The sequence below is a fragment of the Phoca vitulina genome, unplaced genomic scaffold, assembly GCF_004348235.1.
Source record: "Phoca vitulina isolate PV1807 unplaced genomic scaffold, GSC_HSeal_1.0 scaffold3, whole genome shotgun sequence".
Classification (NCBI taxonomy): domain Eukaryota; kingdom Metazoa; phylum Chordata; class Mammalia; order Carnivora; family Phocidae; genus Phoca; species Phoca vitulina.
In genome coordinates, this window is record NW_022589706.1 from 42,929,408 (window position 1) to 42,946,212 (window position 16,805).

Genomic DNA, 16,805 nt, shown 5'->3' on the forward strand with positions numbered 1-16,805 from the left:
GAAAATCAAAAATTTACCTGGGACTTGGCCAAAGAAAAGGGCACAGAGCCCCTTTCTCTAACAATACCACTTGCTTCACTCTACTTTGTTTCTGCTCAGGGAATCTTATTCTCCTCTAGGGTATGTGGGAGGAGAATGTGAGGGGCTGGTTGCCAGGAGTAACAGAATCCTTGCTCTTAATTTTTCCTCAAAAGTTTTATATCTTTTTTATTCCCTTCTGGTTACAGAATTTTGAAAATTAAAGTCTTAAAAGTGACTCATCTTTTAGCTTCTTTTTCCTTTTATATTCTTTTCCAAGGAACCGAGTAAAAATACCTGACTCTTTAAATGTGGGGAAAGTCCGAAAGCAATACCACAAGTGAGAAATATTAAATAAGCATAATTTCTTAAATATGAGTAGGTAATTATATTCTTGTATGTACTGACATGTACAGCTACATCACAGCTTGAGCTAGGGGCAGAAATATAATGTCATAATTTTTAAAACTGACATTATATAAAATCACCTGTCAAAATAGTGAAATCCTCGGTTATTTCCTTTGTTCTGCAATATTAATAAAGGAAATTTAATTAGAATATGTAATAAAAAGAAGATAATTGCTGTGCATTTTATCATGGAAATATTTACTTCTAGCATAGGAATTAACTCCCTTTTAATTGAAGTTGGGGGATGGATACAAAAAATAAGGTGACGAGGTAGATTCCCTGGTGCTCTTCTACAATGGAAAGCCAGAAAGAATGATGTTATAGAGGACCCCGTATTCTATATGAAGGAGATTGAACTGTGTCCTATATCAAGTAGTAAATAAAAAATCATCTTGTGTAGTCAACGTTGACTTTATTTTCATTAAAACTACCAACAAAGACCTCATTCTACTTTCTGTTTGCCCTTGGTATTCCACCGCAATACCTATCCTTTCCTATTTTCAAGCAATTTTAAATTAACATCAAAATGTCCCCCTCCCATATTTTAGGAAGATTATTAGCTTGAGAGTCTGATCACTTATACCTGCTTATTCAAGAATGGACACTAGTAAGTTAATATATAGCCCTGTTTAATTATATCTTTGTATTTCAAAGCTATTTTCAATAGATTACACTTTAAACCAGATCGATAACTAAAGTGTGATTTCTGGCACCTTGCTAATCAGTGAGGATGATACTCTAACATATTTGGGAAATTTCCTCTTTCCTTAATCATCTTATGTATTTGGCTCTACATTTCAATTCCATGTGAAACTGACCTTGCTTGTGAACAAAATTGGTAGCCTACAAAACACAGGGTGAAGTAAGTTTGAAAGGAGGCTGACTAAAGCAAAGAATTAATAAAATTGCTAAAATGGTATTTTAAATATGGACTAAAACAACAGCAAATACACATATATTCATACTCATATCTTTCTGGAGTGAGTGTAAAATATTGCTAGGTCCATAGAACTGTTTGTTTCAGTGTTATTTCTCTCTTAATTTTTAAAAAGAAAAATATGTTCAGCTTGATAGAACTAGATGCAAAATTCAGTACAAATTAGACACAAACACAGTTTAAGTAGTTTAATTAGAATGGTGTCTCATTTATTGAAATTTTAAAAGTAAAATCCCCTTTTCATTTATTTATGCAGTATTGTGCTTATATATACCTAGATTTATAGAGAGAATCTACTCTTAGAAAAAGCCAAGGATGCTGAAATTTTAATTGGTATAATTTCACATACTTTTCTGTTAAAAATATATACCAGTAATATAGTATATATCATGTATATATATTATATATAAATGTTAAAATTGTTTATTAATCTTCTGGTCAATGAATACCTTGCCACATTATATATTCCAGGTGGGTGTATTAACAGAAAACTCCTGGATGTAATAGTATAGCAACTTCAATCACCTCTAAAAGGACATTGTAATGGCCCCAGAGCTCAGTAAGGATATTATTAGAATGTCAAAACTGGGAGTAGGCATCACCTTTTTTCTAAGCAAATATTTTGAAAAGAAGCCCCAGGGAAAAGAGCATTTGGATGTCAATTTAGAACAGGTGGATGAGACAACGGGGCGCCCCATCAGACAGGAGCCGGCACGCAGGCCATAAAGGACAGGGATCTATTATTGTATATAGTGCCCATCAATTAACTCCTCAAAGAAATAAAATCACAATACTGATATCTACCACACATTTATTTGAAAAGAAGCAGTTCCAGCATATGTTGATGCTCAAATATTGGGAAATTACAAAGCAAAATGCTTACTGCACCTTTATCTTAAAGTTGAGGCTCTTTGAAACCGGACTATAATTTTAGTTAACTTCTCTTTCCACCTGTTCTCCCCATCCCTTCAAGAGGTTTAAGAAAATTTAAAAAGCATGATGACAGTGTCAGTCTTCATAATGTCACTCCTCAATTCTAGCCATCTTTTAAATTACCAACTTTCCTAATCTAATTACATCAGTGGTAATTGCCTATAAAATAGCAATTAATTCTGAGAAGCACCTGTAAAGATGGAAGTGCACTTATAAAGCCTGAAACCTGACACTCAGTAGGGATTAAATTCGTTGAAATCAATGGAATGCAATGTCTGTAGGAAGCTTTGCACTGAGGCCTAAGATTATGAACTTTCTAAACATGGCAGAATAAAAAAGATAATTTCCTTCTTTGTAAGAACAAAGTCCTGTCAATAAAAAATGGTTGTCCTCCTTTTCACTTGGTCCTGTCACTTCAGAGCCAAGGGTTTTAGTCAAACATTTTATGTGCGTAGATTGTGTGACCAATTGAGTTACTCATTCCATAAATGTAGGGAAAAGAAGGAAATTATCTGTATCAGGATAAATCTGAAAATCTGTATGTAACCCGTGGTTCTCAGCAGGGGCCATTTTCGCCCTCCCCCAGCAGAAGATATTTGCAATGTCTGGAGAGACAATTTCCTTTGTCACTACTGATGAGGTTGTTACTGGCATTTAGTGGATAGAAAGCAGAGATGCTCCTAACCATTCTACAGTGCACAAGAAGGCTCCCCACAACACGAATTCTCTGTCCGTAATGCTACCAGTACCATCATGTGTGTCACCTGATACATAGAACATAAAAACAAGGGCCATCACACAAGAAAACACAAAAACGTGGTAGAAAGATGCTTAAATATGTATTAGTAATATAGTGCTGACCTAAAAAAAGTAGTATGAAATACATTAAAATCTATATTGTGAGTAGAAACTAGGAAATAATAATCTTAGTGATAATTAGATATACACTGAAATACTGTGTGGGATGGGTATAGTAGACTACTGCCCTCAAAAAGTGTATTTGCTAGAACTTCAATTCAATTGCTTCTAATATGTCTTCTTCTCTCTATCTATGATTTATGGGGTTTCCAATAAGGTAAGTTCTAGAGTGGTCAGTAGTGCTTAGCAACTCTTAGCAGTAATGTTGAGGCGGATTCATGAACTTGAACAGAGGACTGAGAAGTCAGATCATCAATTCATTCATCAATGAGGCTTTATTCTATTGGCTATGACCTTAGGTTTTACCAGAAAATTCTAAAGTAAGGGTTTGAAATCTAAAATCTCAACTAAAAGCTCTCACCTGCCACCATGGAAATCTTGTTTCATATCCGGCTTTGGATGTAGGAATAGTTTTTTATTCTAAGGAAAAAAACATATCTCCATTACATTTTTTTCTGTGTAGAGATATTTTATGGATCAAAACTCTTCATGTGAAGATGTTTATTCCTTTTAAATCTATCTCTGTTGTGCCACAACCACCCGCAAATAAATTCTCTCCATTGTTAATGGTTTTAACTTGTAGATATGTGTCCAGTACTTGAGAAGATCTCCCATAGTATATGGAAAGTCATTCACCTACTGACAAAGACAACTACACACCACTTCACATCTCTTTCCTTCTACATCCCAGATAGGACTTTCTTGTTATAACCCTGAGCCATTTAAAAATCCTAGTGGGACAAACGCAGAGAAATGAAAAGGCAAGGTATCACTGATAAAAATGTTTAATCATTCACAAAATATTTTAAAATTTGGGAAAGATGAATAAAATAAACAAATATTTGTGATGCTTAACCTTGTGAAAAAAATACAAGATCATTTAATTATAGTGTCTGATATATCAATGTTTTTTATTAAGGGAATTTTCAGATCTATGAAGTATTAATTAAAGGAAGTTGCTTAATGAATTTAGTGGAAGCATGACTGTGAATAAACAGATCTTTACTATTTATCATAAAAATTCTATCAAGGAATATTGACAAATTGTTTAATATTTATCCATCTGAAAATCTTATATTTACTTGTCATACTTTGTTTTAAAAAATCTCTCTATGGTACAAACTTAAGGATGGAATTTGAAAATAAATTACAATTATTTCAATATATACTAAGCACAATAAATCTAATTGGCTTATGTGGGATAATCCACTAATTATATTCTATCATATAGTACATTTGTATCTAACGAGCCAGATGTTAAAAATGGAACTATTCAGCAAGCTTTACTGAGAAATTTATCACAAAATTCACCAACATTTCATCAATTTGCAAATGAGACTACATATATTATTTTTTTCTGTTGTTTTTTAAGAAAAATTGGAAGGGGGAAATAGATAAACACAAAGACCCTGTTGCTCTGCAATTATTCTTTTGGAATTTCAGATGAAATCACATGCAAATTAGTAAGCTAAAATCATTTCTTTTATATGTTTATTCCCTCTGACCATTCTTACTTAATCAATTTGGTCTAAGACAATAGCAAAAAGCATCTTTATCCATACTACTACTAAAAAAAAAATCTCAGCATGAATTATAGGTAACATAAAAATGTTAATATATCTTCTGTTGATTTCTTCTGCCTCGAGTACACAGATTCGTTTTTTATCATGCTAGAAGCTGTGACAAGGTTGTTTCCTGAGAAAATGAACCTCTTGGTACTGTGCTTCAGAATTCCTTGATTATTGCTCATTGTGAGGTTTTACTGAGGGATAACATCACCTATCACACCTATGCTTGCATAAGAATGGGGTCCTGGGTTCTCCTTTGCCACCAGAGTGCCAGTATGGTGAGGATGCCAGGACACGTGGAAAGGGATGGAAGAGCCTTTAGAAGATCAAACCCTCCGACTTTGCTCAGTCACACCAAATGATGGGAGAGAGCTCCAGATAGGAAGCAGTAAAAGAGGAGAAAAAGCCACCAAGATAAGGAACTGAGCAGCCACACTAGCTTTTCTAACCAGAGAATTCTTTGCGCAAGAAGAACTCACCGGACTCTAACCTACACTTAAAATGGCATAATTGTGAGTTACTGAACTCAGATAATTATGTGTATATAATATATAATTGGTTTGCTGTGGTGATTATTGTTCAAATTCAACAGCAAAGGAAGGGACAAAAGGAGATATCTAAGTGTCCACTTGTCTTACTTTTTATGGCTGGTAATTAATATGTACTACATTGAATTTCTAAATTGATTAGATAATTGTATAAATGTGATAAGTTAAGTAAATATGAACAAAAGTCAGTGTTTTCTTCAGGAAAATAGGGATGTGGGTATCATTTTATACCCTTTGAAAATTTTTTTCAGGTTTTTTTGTACAGACAAGTTGTTCAATGTACTAATTATAGGAAACTAGTATAAATTAAATTCCAAGTGAGTCATTAGTTTTTAGACATAGTAGCTAATATGTAAAATATGCAGGTATTTAGGGTAGATTACATCATTGCTCTGCAAATACTCTTCCCTTCCCCCCTGCCACCACCATAAAAGTTGTACAGGCCCCTGCCTCATTGTCAGCTTCCATGTGATTCGCTTTGGCCAATTGAGTACACCAGTGTGCCTTTTCTTACCAGAGGGTTTAAGAAGTACAATGAGTTCCTTTCAGGCCTGTGCTTCTGCCATCTGCTCGGAGAAGAGCATACATGCCCCAGACTGCAATCAGCCCCAGAAGGTGAGGTAGGTAGAATATATCTGAATCCAACTTGCAGCTGTGAATAGAGCTGCCCCAGCCAATCCACACTTTTAAATTTAAAGATAAAAAGCTAGTGTGAGCACGAAATAAATGTTGATATAAGCCACTGAAATGTTAAAGCTTATTTGTTTCACAACTTGATTGCAAAAAATATGGATAATACCATGCTATCATTTTTGCTACAGTAGGTGAGTGCACTTCACTTCCTCAAATGAGTAATAGAAAAATTTTCTTACCTCCAAAACAGTTAATTGGAATTCCCGATGACAACTAACTTGAGTTGTCCTCTGTTTTACTGAAGTCATGACATTGAGGAAATTCTAAGGGTTTTAGAGTGACAGAGATTGTGTTCAAACCCTGATTCTTCCATTTAATACTCTAGTTAACTTTGAACCAGTTTCTTAACTCTAAGGATTTGGGCTTCTTCATTTATAAAAATAACATGTAAGGAGTGCCTGGGTGGCCCAGTCTGTTAAGCGTCCGCCTTCGGCTCAGGTCATGATTCCAGGGTCCTGGGATCGAGCCCCGCATCGGGCTCCCTGCTCAGCGGGGAGCCTGCTTCTCCCTCTCCTTCCCACTCATGCTCTCTGTCACTATTTCTGTCTCTTTCTCAAATAAAATAATAAAATCTTTTAAAAAAGTAACATGTGAAAAGCACCTAGCCCATTTTATGTCACATTGTAAAATTGATAATCAGTTGTTATAATTACTATTGAGCTGTATTTCACTATTTTTCAAAGAGAAAAACAGTTCTGGATAATATTGGATTTTAAGATTTCTGATATGAGTTTTGATTCCTTAAATAATGTGTAATGCCACCAAGACACCGTTGATTTTGGAAGTGAATGCATAAGCCCCTGGAAGATATGAAATGAAAAGAAGAGCAATATAAGAAATGGTAGTATGGAATATGCAGTTATTATACATGCAGGGCGCATTTAGCTATAAACTACCTTCTTTTATAAAAAATATATTGCCTCACATACACTGAAAATATGGCAAACTTAATTTGATTAAGGTTGATCTTTCCATATCTTTCCTCAGTCATCCTATGCATTGACAATCTTTAAGATTGTTCCAAAATAGCTAAAATTCTTCTGGATTTCACCATTTAGGGTGAGGTGGAGTGGGAGACCATCTCTTCCTATGGTTTTCTCTAGAGACAAGAAAACTATTCCCAGAAGGTCCAAGCAGAAGTTATCTTGGGGGACTCCTGGGTGGCTCAGTCGATTAAGCGTCTGCCTTTGGCTCAGGTCATGATCCCAGGGTCCTGGGATCAAGTCCTGCATTAGGCTCCCTGCTCAGCATAGAGCCTGCTTTTCCCTCTGCCCGCTGTCCCCCCTGCTTGTGCTCTCTCTATCTTACAAATAAATAAATAAAACCCTTAAAAATAAATAAATAAATAAATAAAGTTACCTTGGAAAGATGAATGAACTTACTTTTAAAATACTGGGCCCTCAAAAAAAAAAAAAAAAAAAAAAATACTGGGCCCTATTCTAGAGCTGGTAGTGGCTCAGCTTCCTCTGGCACACAAGGCTCTGTGATGGAGAGATGGTTACCGGAGCAATATACGGCTCTGTTAGAAAAGAGGAAGGGAAGCGTGAAGCAACCAACCATGTCTCCTACATGGTACACATTTATTCACCTGATAAACTGGTGCTCCTATTGTATAAGGTTTTGTTTATAATAGATATTTTTAAAATATGAATCTAAGGAACAAAGGGAAACTTCTGAAAATGGTATAGGACATATTTTAGCCTAGTTGACCATTAAACCCACAACTGATTTGGAGTACAGCCACCACAAGCTGTTCCAAGAAAGAAAAAAAAAATAAAGAGCTTTTATAAAACACTCATCTAAGAATAGAAGTATGCATTTTTCCTCTATGTGGGCAATGCACATTATAGTACATTCTTTAAGAACTCTGCAAGAAGTTAAAATGTAGTTGTAAAAGTACAGCCCGACACAATGGTCCTCTGTTAGTCATTTGCACTGGTTCTTGCATATAAAAATAGTTGGCTTTTAGGTCATTTACAGATAAGGAATTTCTGGGTCTTCAGAAGAAAAAGGCTGATCGTTTCTACATTCTATTCTAGGGTGACTCCTTCCAAAGACATTTTCAAATGTATGTTCAACTTTCTTATATATTTAAATTCAACAAATGGAAAAACATTTTCCATCTTCAAAAATGGTACTTAACTCTTGAATTTATTGGTTTTGAATTTTCACTTCAACAGCAGTTAAAAATAATGCCTGCAAATAGGAATCTCATTATTCCTCAGTAACATAAAATGAGCATATAAAGCCATTTAAATTTTTATTTTACTCTACAAAGTTGTGAGGGCTTATTAACAATTAAATGACTCCCACATGTATAACTAAAAAATGTAATAATAATCAAAACTTGGGCATGTAATGATGGGGACCATCATGTTACTTACTTTGAATCCTCAACTGAGGCACAAATGTCTGCCATTCTACCTAAGATGTGTTGCTTCTAATTTCTCTCTCAGCCAAGGTCTTGTTTCAGGAGTTTCCACTTGTACTTTTCAACAGTATAGATCTTGGATAGGTTGGACAACAAGTTTCAGGGTTCTGAAAGCTGTTATGTGTATTTAACCCCATTTCACCCTTCAGGATCAGGTAAAGGAATATAAAGTGGGTCCTTGGACCCCTTTGAACCACTCTGAGACAGATCTCAGCCAGGACTTTACTTCCGGACTCCACATGTTCCCACTTTAGCTGTGTGGAGAAAATATGACGGTATTTTGAGTCCCCCGTAAGAGGATTGCTACTGTATACACATGATTTGGCTTTGCAAAGTCCTTCCTCAGGGGTCCCAGACTTCCCTTCTAGCAATGAGTTAAATCTGAGGAGGGACTCAGGTATGAAAACTAGTGCCATCATCATAGAGCTATGGAGGTCAGTAGCCCAAGACACTATTGTGGTTTTGCTGCGGATTTTGTTGATTACATCCACCTTGCCTCTGGAGATGAAGAGATACCAACCCTTGCATAGAGAGGTCAGCCATCACTGACCTTCTCAGTAAAGACAGTGACCACTTTATCAACATTTTCCTTTTGGCTTAGTGAAGGGAGAGTTTTCTGGAACCTCTTGGAGAACACAGTTAGTGGGTTCTCTACTCTTATGAAACAAATCCATCCCAGTGAGCCCACATCTCTGAGTCCTTTGAATGTTTTCTTATCATGCCAAGGCAATTTTTTAAAACTATATTTGCTACAGGTCATCATTTTTTTTTTAAACTTCACATAGACATCCCAGTAGTACATTAAGATGGGCTCCAGACATCCTTACCAGGACATAAATCCTGACATAAATCTCCCTTATCTAGCCTGATATTCTACCATACCACCCCCAACCCTAGTTCAGCAGCTTCAAGATTTCCTCCAGGATATTTTCTTAAAGTTCCTGCCATACTTATGGGTTAGGTCCTTCAGTTATTTCCATGAGTAATATTTTTTTCTCCCAAAGCAGGGAGAGTACTTCTATGATTAGCTTTTTTCGGCTCTTCACTGCTTATTCACTTAGGCCATGACAGGAAGTATGGATATCCTCGAGGAAGTCTTCCTCCTCAGGTAAGGCTCTACACAGTCTACAGGGTAGAAATAGTGCTATTTCTTCTAGTAAAAAGGAGGGGGCCACTTCCAATAGCCCAGTAGACTGAGAAGAATCTGAGCATTTAAAGTCTTCAAGTGCATGCACTCAAATGTTCCCACCCCAGGTCCCAGGACCCCACATTTTCCCTGATGGTGCCCTGATTTTAGTCTCAGAGACATGCTGCAACTGTGAATAAAGACTTTTCTTGATACTATGACAATCAGATCTTGGGTTTGATTTTCTGCCCAAACTGAGCTCCAGTTTCAGAAGTAAAGTTCTTTTAAAAGCTGCCATTGAGGATTCTGGCTTTCTCACCATCCTTCTGAGTTGAAGATTGGCTAACTTAACCCTGCCATTCCCTTTCTTCAGCACATTTATGGTGCTGAACAGTATATAACCAACCAATTCTTCAGACCTTATTATTACTATTGCTACCATATCTCTCAAATTCTAGACACATCAGGTTAACCAGGACATTTTTTATATGTGTCACGTCCCAAATCTCCGTAGATGAGAGTCCTAGTAATTGTGATGTTACGATATGCCAGTCTCACCGTTCCATTTACCAGCAGCATAATTATCCTTGCCATCTGGCCAGCCCAGGATCCAACTCAAAATCCTATCCTGAGAATTTGCTATTAGGACCAGTTCTGGTACCAAATCTTTTCTGGGTTTCCACAGATTCAGACCTAGAGACAATGATTCACATGCAATCTTGCAGGGAAATGGAGATTAATATATGAAAAAAGGAAGACAGACAAAAGTGTATTATTAAGCAGTAGGCAACTGAAACTCAATCATACAGGAAACTTTTTGGAATTGATATAAAACCAACAATATTATTCGTCTTGAGGGTCAAGGAAACTGTGCTATTCACGTATTAATTTTCATTATTGACGTTTTGAAGGCAGCTCACAGGAGGTATTAATTCTGTAACACTTCTGGTCTGTAGGAAGAAAGACCCCCTCCTAAGAAAGAAAAAAATCCACAAAGATACAATAGTCACAGAAGTTTTCTAGAGCACACTAAAACTGTAAGGTCGTAGTATAAATGGGGGTGCTGACAATCTCTGATATTTCCATATTTGACTGAGAAAGCCCATTACAAATCCAGAAGTTTATCCCTTTTCTAGAGGTTGATTTTTTTCCTTACGTTTTGTCTGATAATTTCCTTAGTTTTTGATCAATGTTTTTAAGGAGATGGTTTTATGTTTTAAAGTATATTCTATGAATTCGCATAATATCATTACTGATAAAGAAATTAGCTATAATAGTCCCAGAAAATATTCATATTTGATCAATTGTCCCCAAAATGTGTTTTATAATTTTTTGTTTAAGTCAGGCTGTATTCAAAAACAATGGATTGTATTTGCTTATTATGTCTCTTCAGTATCTTTTAATCATGAACCTTTCTCTCGTTCTTTTATTTTTTGTCATGACATCAATATTAACCTGTTCATCTTTTGACCTTTAACTTGCTTCTGTAACCTCTATATTTTCTCCAAATTAGCCATTAGTTGTGGGCTTTATTGAATTTAGATTAAACATTTTGTCAAGAAGAGTATATAGATGATGCTGTTTATTTCATACTATATAATGACAGAGGCCTGTTAATTTAAATGATATCTCAATTCTTTATAAAAAATGAAATAAAAAACATTTAGAAAGTGTTTTAGTATTCAGCAAAAATCAAGTACCCAATCATCTCATCACAGAATGATATGCACCATTTGCATTTTTAATATATATTTACCAAATTTTCATTTCAATATCTTCTGGAGTTTTTGTGCTTAGAAAATTCTGCTCCCCTCATGAACAAATCTTCATCTATATTTCTTTCTAGTATCTTTTAATACAAAATTACCTTTTCAATGCTATTTTACCCTAAGATTCCCTTTTTATTTTTCAATTATTAAAATTATTTCAAATTAAACAACTTGTACTCCCAGGCTTTGTCAAATATCACTTATACTTGAATTTTTTTCAAAGTAAGAAAACTTATTCTTTTACAGTTATATAATCTTAGCTTCAGTTTTTAAGAATTTTATTTTCTAAGATATTAGACTGTCCCAGCTAACTTCAGGTTTCTTTCCCACCTAGTACTAGAAGAGGCAATTCTCTGGCACTGGTTTTGTCTCTTCTGAATAGGCCTTGGGTTTGTCTCATTTTCTTCCTAACACCAGATCAGTCATTAGTCTCTTCCTGTTATCTGACCTACTTACCTGGGACAATCTTCAAATTACCGTAAGGCCTTTAGCTGAGCTATGTTAACATGTACTCTAAGACATTATTTATCCCTTGATTTTTTTCCTTCCTCCACATAAAACAGACAAGAAAAAACAATTAAAGCTATTTCTTCTTGGTCTGATCTGTGCTTTTTTCCTTCCAAAGTCCATAATTAAATTCTTTCCAATGGTCTTGCTTCTTTTTCTTCTGATCTTCTTACCTCTCTTCTTTGCCTCTCCCCTTCCACACAAACGGCTTTACACCCTAAATCATAAAATTTTCTATCTCATGTATTCATAATTTAAAACTCTTCACTTCAAAATTAAAAAAAAATCCAACTTATTCCTAGAATAAAATATCCTATAAATATATCATTGCACTGTTTTCCAAATTATCTCCAAATTATTTTTACATTACATACATTTTTGTATGATTTGCATTTAGCCATTAAATGGTATTTGTTTTAAAAAAATTACAAAATAGTTCATTTATTGCTTAATATGAAAAAAGAAACTTTTCTTTTGCACCATTTAAAATGCTTATAATGAAAACTTGTTCTGTTTTAAATATTATAGTTCATAAAGAGCTATAGTTATAATGTCTCTTTACTCATTTTTCTTTCTCTGAAATGGTTAAAAATGAGATAAGACAAGTATATTTAGTTAACAATGTCTTAAGCTCTAAATGAGAAAACCTTATTCTAATGCAATATTGCTGGTTGGCATGGTATTTTTTTCGTGACCAACAGCTACAAATCATATTATTCTGTAAAACTTATTACTTTGAAATGTTTCTCTAGACATTTTATGTTAATCCAATTATAATGGGACTATAATCAAGCAATTGCAATGGTAGTAATTTTCACTGCTTTTATAGAAATTGTAGATAGATTGGACTGAATCCAAAACCTACTCCAAATAAAACAGCTATCAACTAAGTTCTTGATAACAATAAATGCTAAACTGTCTTCCATAAAAGTCTAACATAATAAAATTAGACATGCTCTCCTTAGAAATTATGGATTTTTAAAACTTCCAATTTTGGTGTAGGATATTTTATGCAGAAATGTAATTTTAAGATTGGAGGGATAAAGTCCAAATTATTATAAGGAGTTTTCATACTGATCTAATCTTCACAGAGCTGTACACAATATGTGTTTAATAAAGCTTCTATAGTAAGTTTATCCCTGATAAAGTATATATTAATCATGTAGATTAAAATGAGAATTAGATCATTTCCATAAAATTGCTTTTAAGTATCGATTTTACTTCTATGTAGGTCATATTAAATTGACTAATTAATCTGAAAAATAAGCTTGATTAAAAGGTACTTTAATAAGTATACATAGAGTGCTAATATTTATTCTGTATGTGCATTCACTTTTTTTTAGAGAGAGGAGGGGGAATCTTAAGCAGGCTCCATGCCCAGTGTGTAGCTTGATGCAGAGTTCGATCTCATGATCCTGAGATCAAGACCTGAGCTGAAATCAAAAGTTGAACATAACCGACTGAGCCACCCAGGCACCCCCACTTCTTTAATTATTTAGCAATTGTGTACAGAAGACTTACTCTGTACCAAGTACTGTGGTAGGTACCAAGGTTACAGTGACCCCAAGCCATGTATGTTCATTTTTTGAACATATTATAATCCATTCATTTTTTGAACATATTATAATCTAAATTGTCTGCCAAACAGAAATATTATAATAATGATAATAATAACAACAATAGGTGATATTTCCTGAGTGCATTCTGTTCAGGCATTGTACTGTGTTAAGAGTTTTATATCTTTTATCCTATTTTATCTTCTTGACACTAAGGAAATGGTAAATATTTTTATTCCCATTTTATAGATAACAGACCTGAAATTTAATGAAATCAACTAATTTATGGAATGTTATAAGCTCTACATGAAAAAGGTAGGATTCAAATAAGGTCCTGATTGCCTCTATAACCAGAACTTTTAACTACATGATTTATGGAACCACTGAGATCCCATATGAAGACTGTATTAAAAAGTAAACTCTTAGAATCCTAAGATTTAAGAATTATGGAAAATATTTTCAATGAAATAAGAACAGATATAATTTCACATACTTTAAAATTAGCAATATCCCTTAAAAATATGAGCTTATGCCTGCAAAGCTTCAGTCATCCTGGAGCACATAATATGCCAATGACCTTGAGTACTTCTAGAAAACAGTATGTTAACATGTGTCAAGGGTCATGAAGAGTTTTTTCCATGTATGACACACATATTGTCACTTCTAGAAAACACTCTAAGGAAAAAATTCAAAGGAATGGTCAAAAAGCACCTGTACAAAAATATTTTAGCATATTTTTAAAATGAAAAATTGGCCTAAATATTCAATAGTATGTGAATTATTATTATTTTTAGTTAATCTGTCCAGAAATTGGTATGGCTTGAAATATTTTTAAATGATAATTGTAAGAATAGATATATTTAACATAGCAACAATATGTCATAAATATAACTAAACATAGTAAAAATTGTAACTTCCAGAATTCCAGCTATTTATAATTGATGAATATTTAGAGACTGACTAAAAATGAGTATAAAAGTAAAAACATTTTATTTGTTGTATCAGAAGGATAACGAGCAAATTTTTCCTTCATTTTTGTTTCAAATAAGTATTGTCTTAAAATTATTTTTTAAAGCTTACATTTTCAAAAAATGTCTTTTAAGGCCAGAAGAATGTCTTATTTTTTTTTTTTTAAAGATTTTATTTATTTATTTGAGAGAGAGAGAATGAGAGAGAGCACATGAGAGGGGGGAGGGTCAGAGGGAGAAGCAGACTCCCTGCCGAGCAGGGAGCCCGATGCGGGACTCGATCCAGGGACTCCAGGATCATGACCTGAGCCGAAGGCAGTCGCCCAATCAACTGAGCCACCCAGGCGCCCCAGAAGAATGTCTTGATATACTTATTTAAAAATATGATGTCCTTTAAATACATCTTTTGATATTTTAAAAATATGCTAAAATATTTTTGTACAGATGCTTTTTGACCATTCCTTTGAACTGTTTCCTTATGGAGCACTGGGTGTTATACACAAACAATGAATCATGGAACACTACATCAAAAACTAATGATGTAATGTATGGTGATTAACGTAACATAATAAAAAATACTATATAAAAATAATATTATAATTAAAAATACTAAAAAATAAAAAATAAAAATATGATGTATAATTTATATTTTTCAATGTAATAATCTCCAAAGAATTTTTCTATTTAAGTATTCTTATTATTATATACACAATTATGTTATTATATAATGATATGCAGTTAAATTCCTAAAGGCAATAATACCTTGTCTTTGTAAAGCTACAGGTCAAATAAGATGTAATATTTTTCTTTTTATTTGCAAGTTACTTGAAAAACTCAACTGACTTGTTATTATTTTTTCTTCTTGTTTGGACAAACAAGATAACTTCTGAGTTTAGGCAAAAATATCAACTTACACAAAAATTGATTGATTTTATTTTTTATTCATATTAAAATGGCTCCATACATTTATGGAAAAATCAACTGAAAAAAATCAAGGCAAAAGTCAAGATGATTTTTTCCTCCCTATAAGAGGGCATATTGAACTGCCTCTTCCAAAAAAGTTGGAAGTTTTGACAACTCTAAAGAGGAAAAAAAAAAAAAAGCTTAACTAGTGAACAAAACCAAAATCTTTGAGTGTTGCTTTTTATCTTTTTACCAGTTAAAAGACTTCTGCAGCTTAGCAGGTGAACTTTTATGGTTAGAATCAGTAAATGTATAAACTGCTCTGAGCGTTTTATATTATCTTGATACACATATTGGATTATTTAGAAATGAAATTTTTATTAATTTCAACACAGCATTTCTTTGGAAGGCAATGCCTAAACAAAATTAATACACCTCGAAAATAGCAAGAAAATGTGAAATAATATTAAAGCAGTACTTACTTATTTTATAATATTCTACAATAATCCCTGATTTTCCAGGTTGTGAAGATATATATAATATGTTCTCTTTGACCCAATTTTCGATCTCGAATAATAAATTGGTGCCCTTTTTAAATTTTGACTTATTTCTTTTTGCTGGTTATAACTCTTGTTCCAATGTCCATTATTGTGGAATATACCACTTCCAACTTAGTGGCGAACAACAACAACCATTTATTATATTCATAGTTTCTGTGTGTCAGGAATTCAGAAATGGTGCTATCAGGACTACTTGCCTCTGATGCCACAAACTTGCCACAATGTCTGCCATAGTAGGAAAACTCAAAGACCGGCAATGATTTGATGGCTGGGAGCCAGAATCACCTGAAGAATTGTTTGGTCACTTGTCTAGCAGGAAAGACTAGAAGTCTACGGACCTCTGTACCTACACAAGGACTCTCTATGTAGCTTGGCTTTCACAGAGTGTTATGTCTTTATTATAACTGGACTTTGTATAAGCATGAGCATTCCAGGAAGGCAGAGGCTACCTAGCTCCAAGCATGAGCATTCCAGGAAGGCAGAGGCTACCTAGCCCTCTAGGTGACACATTAAGGGAACAAACACCACAGTACTTGATGGAAGGTGTTCCACAGTCACATTTTAGAAGAGCATGTGGAATTGGAGATATTGTTGTGACTAACTTTGGGAAAATATAATCTGGCATACTTTAGTTTCTGAACCCACTTGAAAATTTAGAGCTCATTTTCTGGGTTTTGTTAACATCTGTGCCTCTGGCAACCCATGTTGCCCTAGCACTGTTCTAGAAGTTGAGGTTTAAAGATGAGCAAGATACATCCTCATTATTAACGAGTAATGAAGCAATTATAGTAACTGCTAACTGAAACATATATATAAATCAAGAGGGTTGAATATATAGGAAAGGGTTAGATATAGGGAAAAAGATGGTAATATCTAAAAGTAGTCTTTCATGATTAATAGAAATATGCTAAGAAAAAAAAAGAAGAGAGTGTTAGAGAGTGTTTCAACCAGGAGAAATACAT